The sequence below is a fragment of the Channa argus genome, chromosome 14 (genome assembly GCF_033026475.1).
Source record: "Channa argus isolate prfri chromosome 14, Channa argus male v1.0, whole genome shotgun sequence".
Lineage (NCBI taxonomy): Eukaryota > Metazoa > Chordata > Actinopteri > Anabantiformes > Channidae > Channa > Channa argus.
This window is the reverse complement of record NC_090210.1, coordinates 24,368,422-24,375,333: the sequence shown is the minus strand read 5'-3', so window position 1 is coordinate 24,375,333 and position 6,912 is coordinate 24,368,422. Positions and strand designations below refer to the sequence as shown.

At 42.3% G+C, this 6,912-nt stretch overlaps 1 pseudogene; it reads right to left on the bottom strand.

Annotated features, from left to right (window-relative positions):
• Positions 1 to 4,025: 4,025 nt before the first annotated feature.
• On the bottom strand, positions 4,026 to 6,003 carry LOC137098257 (zinc finger protein 135-like; annotated as a pseudogene).
• Between the last annotated feature and the right edge of the window lie 909 nt (positions 6,004 to 6,912).

Here is a 6,912-nt window from a genome sequence, read left to right as displayed (position 1 = left end):
CCTCTCTGTACTTCTCCATCAGCGTCCTCAAAGCAAATACTGCATCTGTTGTACTCTTTCTAGGCATGAAACCATATTGCTGCTCACAAATGTTCACCTCTGCCCTTAGCCGAGCTTCCACTACTCTTTCCCACAACTTCATTGTGTGACTCATCAGCTTTATTCCTCTGTAGTTGCCACAGCTCTGCACATCTCCCTTGTTCTTAAAAATTGGTACCAGTACACTTTTCCTCCAGTCCTCTGGCATCCTCTCACTCTCCAAGATCTTGTTAAACAAACTAGTCAAAAACTCTACTGCCACCTCTCCTAGACACTTCCATACCTCCACAGGTATGTCATCAGGACCAACTGCTTTTCCGCTCTTCATCCTCTTCAATGTCCTCCTCACTTCACTCTTACTAATCTTTGCTACTTCCTGCTCCACACCTGTCACCTCTTCTACTCTTTGTTCTCTTTCATTTTCCTCATTCATCAACTCTTCAAAGTTCTCCTTCCATCTTCCCATCACACTCCTGGCACCTGTCAATACATTTCCATCCTTATCTTTAATCACCCTAACCTGCTGCACATCCTTTCTATCTCTATCTCTTTGTCTTGCCAACCTGTACAAATCCACCTCTCCCTCTTTAGTGTCCAACCTAACATACAAGTCCTCATATGCTCTTTGTTTGGCCTTTGCCACCTCTATCTTCACCTTACGCTGTATCTCCCTGTACTCCTGTCTACTCTCTTCAGTCCTCTCAGTGTCCCACTTCTTCTTAGCTAACCTCTTTCTCTGTATACACTCCTGAACTTCCTCGTTCCACCACCAAGTCTCCTTGTCCGCTTTCCTCTTTCCAGATGACACACCGAGTACCCTCCTACCTGTCTCCCTGATCAAATTAGCTGTAGTAGTCCAGTCATCTGGAAGCACCTCCAAACCACCCAGAGTCTGTCTCAGCTCCTCCCTGAAAACTAAACGACATTCTTCCTTTTTCAACTTCCACCACTTTGTCCTCTGCTCTGCCTTAGTCCTCCTTATCTTCCTCACCACCAGCATCATTTTACACACCACCATCCTGTGTTGTCTGGCTACACTCTCCCCTACCAATGCTTTACAGTCACTGATCTCTTTCAGATTACAACGTCTACACAAGATGTCGTCTACCTGAGTGCTTCTCCCTCCGCTCTTGTACGTCACCCTATGTTCCTGCCTCTTCTGAAAGAAAGTGTTTACTACAGCCATTTCCATCCTCTTTGCAAAGTCAACCACCATCTGACCTTCTGCGTTCCTGTACTGAACACCAAACCTGCCCATAACAGTCTCATCACCTCTGTTCCCTTCACCTACATGCCCATTGAAATCTGCACCAATGACAACTCTCTCACCTCTGGGGATGCTCTGCATCACTTCATCTAACTCACTCCAGAATTTCTCCTTCTCTTCTAACTCACATCCTACCTGTGGGGCATAACCACTCACAACATTGAACATCACCCCTTCAACTTCCAGCTTCAGACTCATCAACCTGTCTGATACTCTTTTCACCTCTAGAACATTCCTCACAAAATCCTCTTTCAATATAACTCCTACTCCATTTCTCTTCCTATCTGACCCATGGTAAAACAACTTAAACCCTGCTCCTAAGCTTCTAGCCTTGCTACCTTTCCACCTGGTCTCCTGGACACACAGTATGTCCACCTTCCTTCTCTGCATCATGTCGATCAACTCCCTAGCCTTCCCTGTCATAGTACCAACATTCAAAGTCCCTACTGTCAGTCCTACATTCTTAGCTTTCCTCTTCTCTCTCTGCCTACGAACACACCTTCCTCCTCTTCTTCGTCTTCGACCAACAGTAGTCCAATTTCCACCGGTACCCTGTAGGTCAACAGCACCGGTGGCGGTCGTTGTTAACCCGGGCCCCGACCGATCCGGTATGGAAGTCTTTGTCACGATTCGCATGTTTGATTTGGCATGTGTTTTACGTCGGATGCCCTTCCTGCCACAACCCTCTGCATTTATCCAGACTTGGGACTGGCACAAGAAGACACTGGCTTGTGCCCCCTTGCGGTTGCATTATCCGCTTGCCACCTACTGGCCTCCTTTAACAACTGGTTAAAGTTCTTTCTAAACCATTAACAGCTTTGCCCTCTTGTGATTCCTGAAACCTAAATTTTTCATAAATTCTATTCTTTCAGTATCTCTATACTTATTCTGACCACACAGTCATAGTTTTTATCTGTGGTTTGCTGCCTGTTGGTATTAAGTGGTACTGTGTTATGGTCAGAATTAGCCAAACGTGTTTAAGTGCTTTTAAAAAGGGAACACCCAAAAGGAAAAGAAGAAGGTGAATGCTGTAGCTGATGGTAACACAGTCTAATCAGTAGGCTGCAGCTCTCTCTGCATGTCCAATGAGTGTGACATAAATGGCAGAGATGACAAAAAACCCAAACTCCTTTTGGAGATAAAACCTTATAAAGCTTACAGAGTAATTCATTGTCAATTCTACAGACATTTTCTCTGACTGTGCATTGTTTGCACCATTGACACCAATACACTGAAGCCTGTAGCCACTCTGCTTTTAGACTTAAATGTATAAATCTGGTATTCTTACCATATCACTGTACAAAGCTTTATTGTTAAGATAAATAACAACATTTTGCTCATATTTATAGGCACAAATTACTGTATAAATTACTACATTAATTTCATGATACTTAAGCCAAAATTAACATGAAATCAGTTGGGGTCAGAGGTTACAGCTTGGTGCACTCACCCGCGGGATTTTTAGGAGTGCAGCATGATGCACTTTATTGAGACTTGGCTGCAGGAGCATGTTCCAGACCCTCACTCCACCATCCCTAGGTTCCACATCGTACGGGCTGGACAGAGCGGTAAGAAGAAAGGAGGGGGGAATGGTACAACGCCTGTCAAGAACTACAGAGATGCAGTTTGTTGTGCTTTTGTGAAACCTGGGTCCCAACCAGCATCCTGGTTTGGTCTTCTGAGGCAGAGCCGGCTCTGAGAGACTGCTTCGGAAATACAGTCTGGGATGTACTACAAGGGTCGCATAGTTGGAACATCAAGGAGGTTGTTGATTGCAATACTGTGGGGGCTTCATCCCAGAAAAGCAGCATGTCCAGACAGAATATCCCCATGTCTGCTGACGGCCTAACTGACAGAAATGGGAGGGGGCTCACACCTGGTAGCATGGATAATGGACTACCTGACAGGGAGTTTGTGGATGAAACTACTATTGTGGGTTGTATCACTAGTGGACAGGAGGAGCACAGGAAACTGATGCAGGTCTTTGTCTCATGTGTGACTCAAAGCACCTGCACCTCAACACCACCAAGACCAAGGAGATGCTGGTGGATTTCGGGAGCCCTAGGCCTCAACCGGAGCCTGTGACTATCAGCAGTCACAGTATGGAGTTTATAAGGAGTTACAAATACCTGAGAGTGCAGCTGGATGATACACTGGACTGGACGGCTAACACAAACGCTCTGAGCAGGAGAGGACAGACACTCTTATACTTCCTCAGAAGGCTGCCATCCTTCATCATCTGAAAAGAACTGCTGCAGATGTTCTATCACCCTGTTGTGGCAAGCACCCTCTTCTATGCGGTGGTGTGCTGAGGAGGCAGCATCAAGAAGGATGCCTCACATCTGGACAAGCTGGTGAGGATCATGGACAATCCACTGTTTTTATATGTTTCTATACTTTACATGTTTCTTACGTGTTAGTCTTGCTTTTAATCTGCTTGTGCTTTATAAATATAATAAATAATAATAATAATTATTATTATTATTATTAATATTCTTATTACAGCATCTACTGCACAGCATCACCTGGTGAAATTTGTTAATTTTCCATTGGGATGAATAAAGTGTCAATCTATCTGTCTGGATAGTCAATGAGCTTAATCAATGGTTCAACAGATTCAGTTAGGGACCCCCAGGTGGCACCAACAGCACTAAAAGATTAATCTCAACATTTGAGTTTGTTATTGTTGAGTGATTACAGAAAGGAAATACTGTTGTAAAAAAAGCAATAATACAAAAATAATTAAATAGAATCTCTTTGCCATTATTTAGTACATATACATTAACACATACATGTCACAATAAAATTTGTTCTCTGCATTTAACTTACCACCAAAGGGGGGGCAGTGGGCAGCCACAGGCAGTGCTTGGGGGCTAGAACTGTCTCACTTAAAAACAAATCTGGTGCATTGGTCAGCATTTTAACTGGAAAACTTCTGCATCCTTACCTGATGCCTTACCCATTGAGACCCACGTTCCCACGAATAGTAATTTAAAAAAAAAAAAAAAAGTGGCTATTAAAATTTTCACTAAGCACTAATGTTCCACATTAAACTGTCATGTTTAGATATTATGACCATTTATTTACAGACACTACATTCTACAGCAAATCTCTGGTCTGGCAGAAGTGTATTTCTGTCAGTCAACTCTTCTCCAGAAAGGTTTCATCTTAATAGTTTCTTTTGCGTGTGAGTGATTTGCATGTTTTATTTAAATATGTAATTTGTAAAAACGAAAAACAAACATAAAATGGAAAACTTTCCCATCACAGCTACAAACAATTTTTTCAACATACAAGCTTACTTGCCTGCATTTGATCTTACATGTCATCCTGAATAAAACAAATAAAGTTTATTTTCCCTCAGGTGTTGCAGTGATGTGGTTTCTCACCAGTGTGGGCTTTTCTTTAGTGGATGCCACTAAGTCTGAAAGCTCTCCCACATATTTTGTCATTAAGCAACTTTATACTTTATGAATTTTTATGTGTCTTCTGAAGTCCGGCATCTGAAAGTATCTTTTCCCACAGGTGTTCCAGGCGTACGGCTTTCACCTGTGTGAGTTCTCCTGTGGGCCAAAAAGCTACTATTATGTGTGAAACTTCTCCCACAAATGTCACAAGAGTACGGCCTCTCACCTGTGTGGATTCTCGAATGCCTTTTTAATGATGCGCTACAACCAAATCTTGTTCCGCAGGTGTTGCAGGCATAGGGCTTCTCCCCTGTATGACTTCTCATATGGCCTTTCAAGTCACGACTACATAGAAAACCTTTCCCACATGTTTTACAAGAATATGGTTTCTCACCAGTGTGGGTTCTCAAGTGAACCCACAAGTTACTGCTAAATGTGAAACATTTCCCACATGTTTCACAAACATATGCATTTACAGCTGTGTGGACTTTCATGTGACTCTTCAATAATTTAGTAGCACTAAATCTTTTCCCACAGGTTTTACATGAGTACGGCTTCTCACCTGTGTGAGTTTTCATGTGGATCTTCAAATCATGACCATATATGAAACGTGTACTGCATATATGGCAAGGATACGGCTTCTCACCTTTGTGGGTTTTTATATGCTGTCTCACTGATGAAGTGTCACTAAATCTTTTGCCACACTTGTTGCATGTGTATGGACTCTTACCAGTGTGAGTTTGCATGTGAATTTTCAAATCACCGCTGTCTTTGAAGGCTTTACCACATCCCAAGCAAGAATATGTTTTTTCACATGAGTGGGTTCTTATGTGGGCCAGCAGGCCACTTCTGAACGTGAAAGTATTCCTACATATTCTGCAAAAATAAGGTCTCTCACCTGTGTGGATTCTTAAATGAACATTCAGTGCTGATACCCGAGTGAACCTTTTCCCACAGGTGTTGCATACATACGGCTTCTCACCGGTGTGGATTCTAAGATGTATGTCAAATGCAGATTTATATTTAAACATTTTTCCACAAGTGCCACATGTGAAAGACCTTTTACCTGTGTGAGTATCACAATGAGTCTCTGACATGAGAGAGTTGTCTACATTCTTATTGTAACTTGTGTTTGTGTGCTCTCTATTTGGCTTTAGCTCTAGAGTTCTGGTTGATTCCGAGTCTACCTGCTGGCTTTCAGAGAGGGGCTGGTGGTCACTTTCGTCATAAGGAGGAATCAACATAAAGTTCTCAGTTTCGTTCTTCGGGACAAGTTCCTCTACCCGCTGACTGATGCAAAGTTCCTCCTGTTCCTCTTTAATCTCTGAAGTTTCTGGATCCTCTTGGTCCAGATTGGAGTTTCTCTCCTGGTTTTGGAGCTGCTGGTCTGTAAGAACCTCCTCCTCCTTACAGACATGTTGCCTTGGGAGCTCTGCAGAGATAAAAAGGCACAAGAAACCTTTTACTGATGTGATATTGGTTAAATAAATACAAGTTTAACCATTACCAGAACCTCCTTCTCATTACAGACATGTTGTTAAAGCTCTGCAAGGACAAGGTTCATTAATAATAGATTACAATAAAGGTGTTCTCTGTCTGGTTGCAAAAGTTCTTACTAATAAAATACTTTCTTTTTAATTACACACCTAGATATGGCTTTAAAATTGTTCACTCAAGAACCAATAACCACCCTACTTGGAATGTTTAACCTTTTATTTTTTCAATTAAATTTGGTTCTTTTACATCAAAATGAAAACAGATCTCTACAATGTTGGCTAAAAATGTAATCCTAAAAATAAGAGTTGAGCTGGGGCCCCCACCACATGCATGCTGTTGGTTTGGTTAGGTGAAATGTCCACCTTACACAAGGTCACATGGCTATATAGTCACAATATGATGAGATTTTATTCAGGAGAGCTGATGATTTCATATGTATTCAAGCACTTCAAAAATAACTCATGTAAATTATTCCTGGTGGTGTTTCCGATGTCATAAAATTAGTTACACAGAAATCAAAAAATATGGCACAAGCGTAAATCTGCCTTGAGCAGGTCATCTTCACAAACGGACTGACTGTGCAAGAAGACAAGTAAGGGAGGGAACGGGTGTCTGTCTGTGTATGTCTCTGTGTTGGAGGCCTGTCCAGGGTGGACCCCATCTCTCTCCCATTAACAACTGAAATAGGCTCCAGCCCCCATG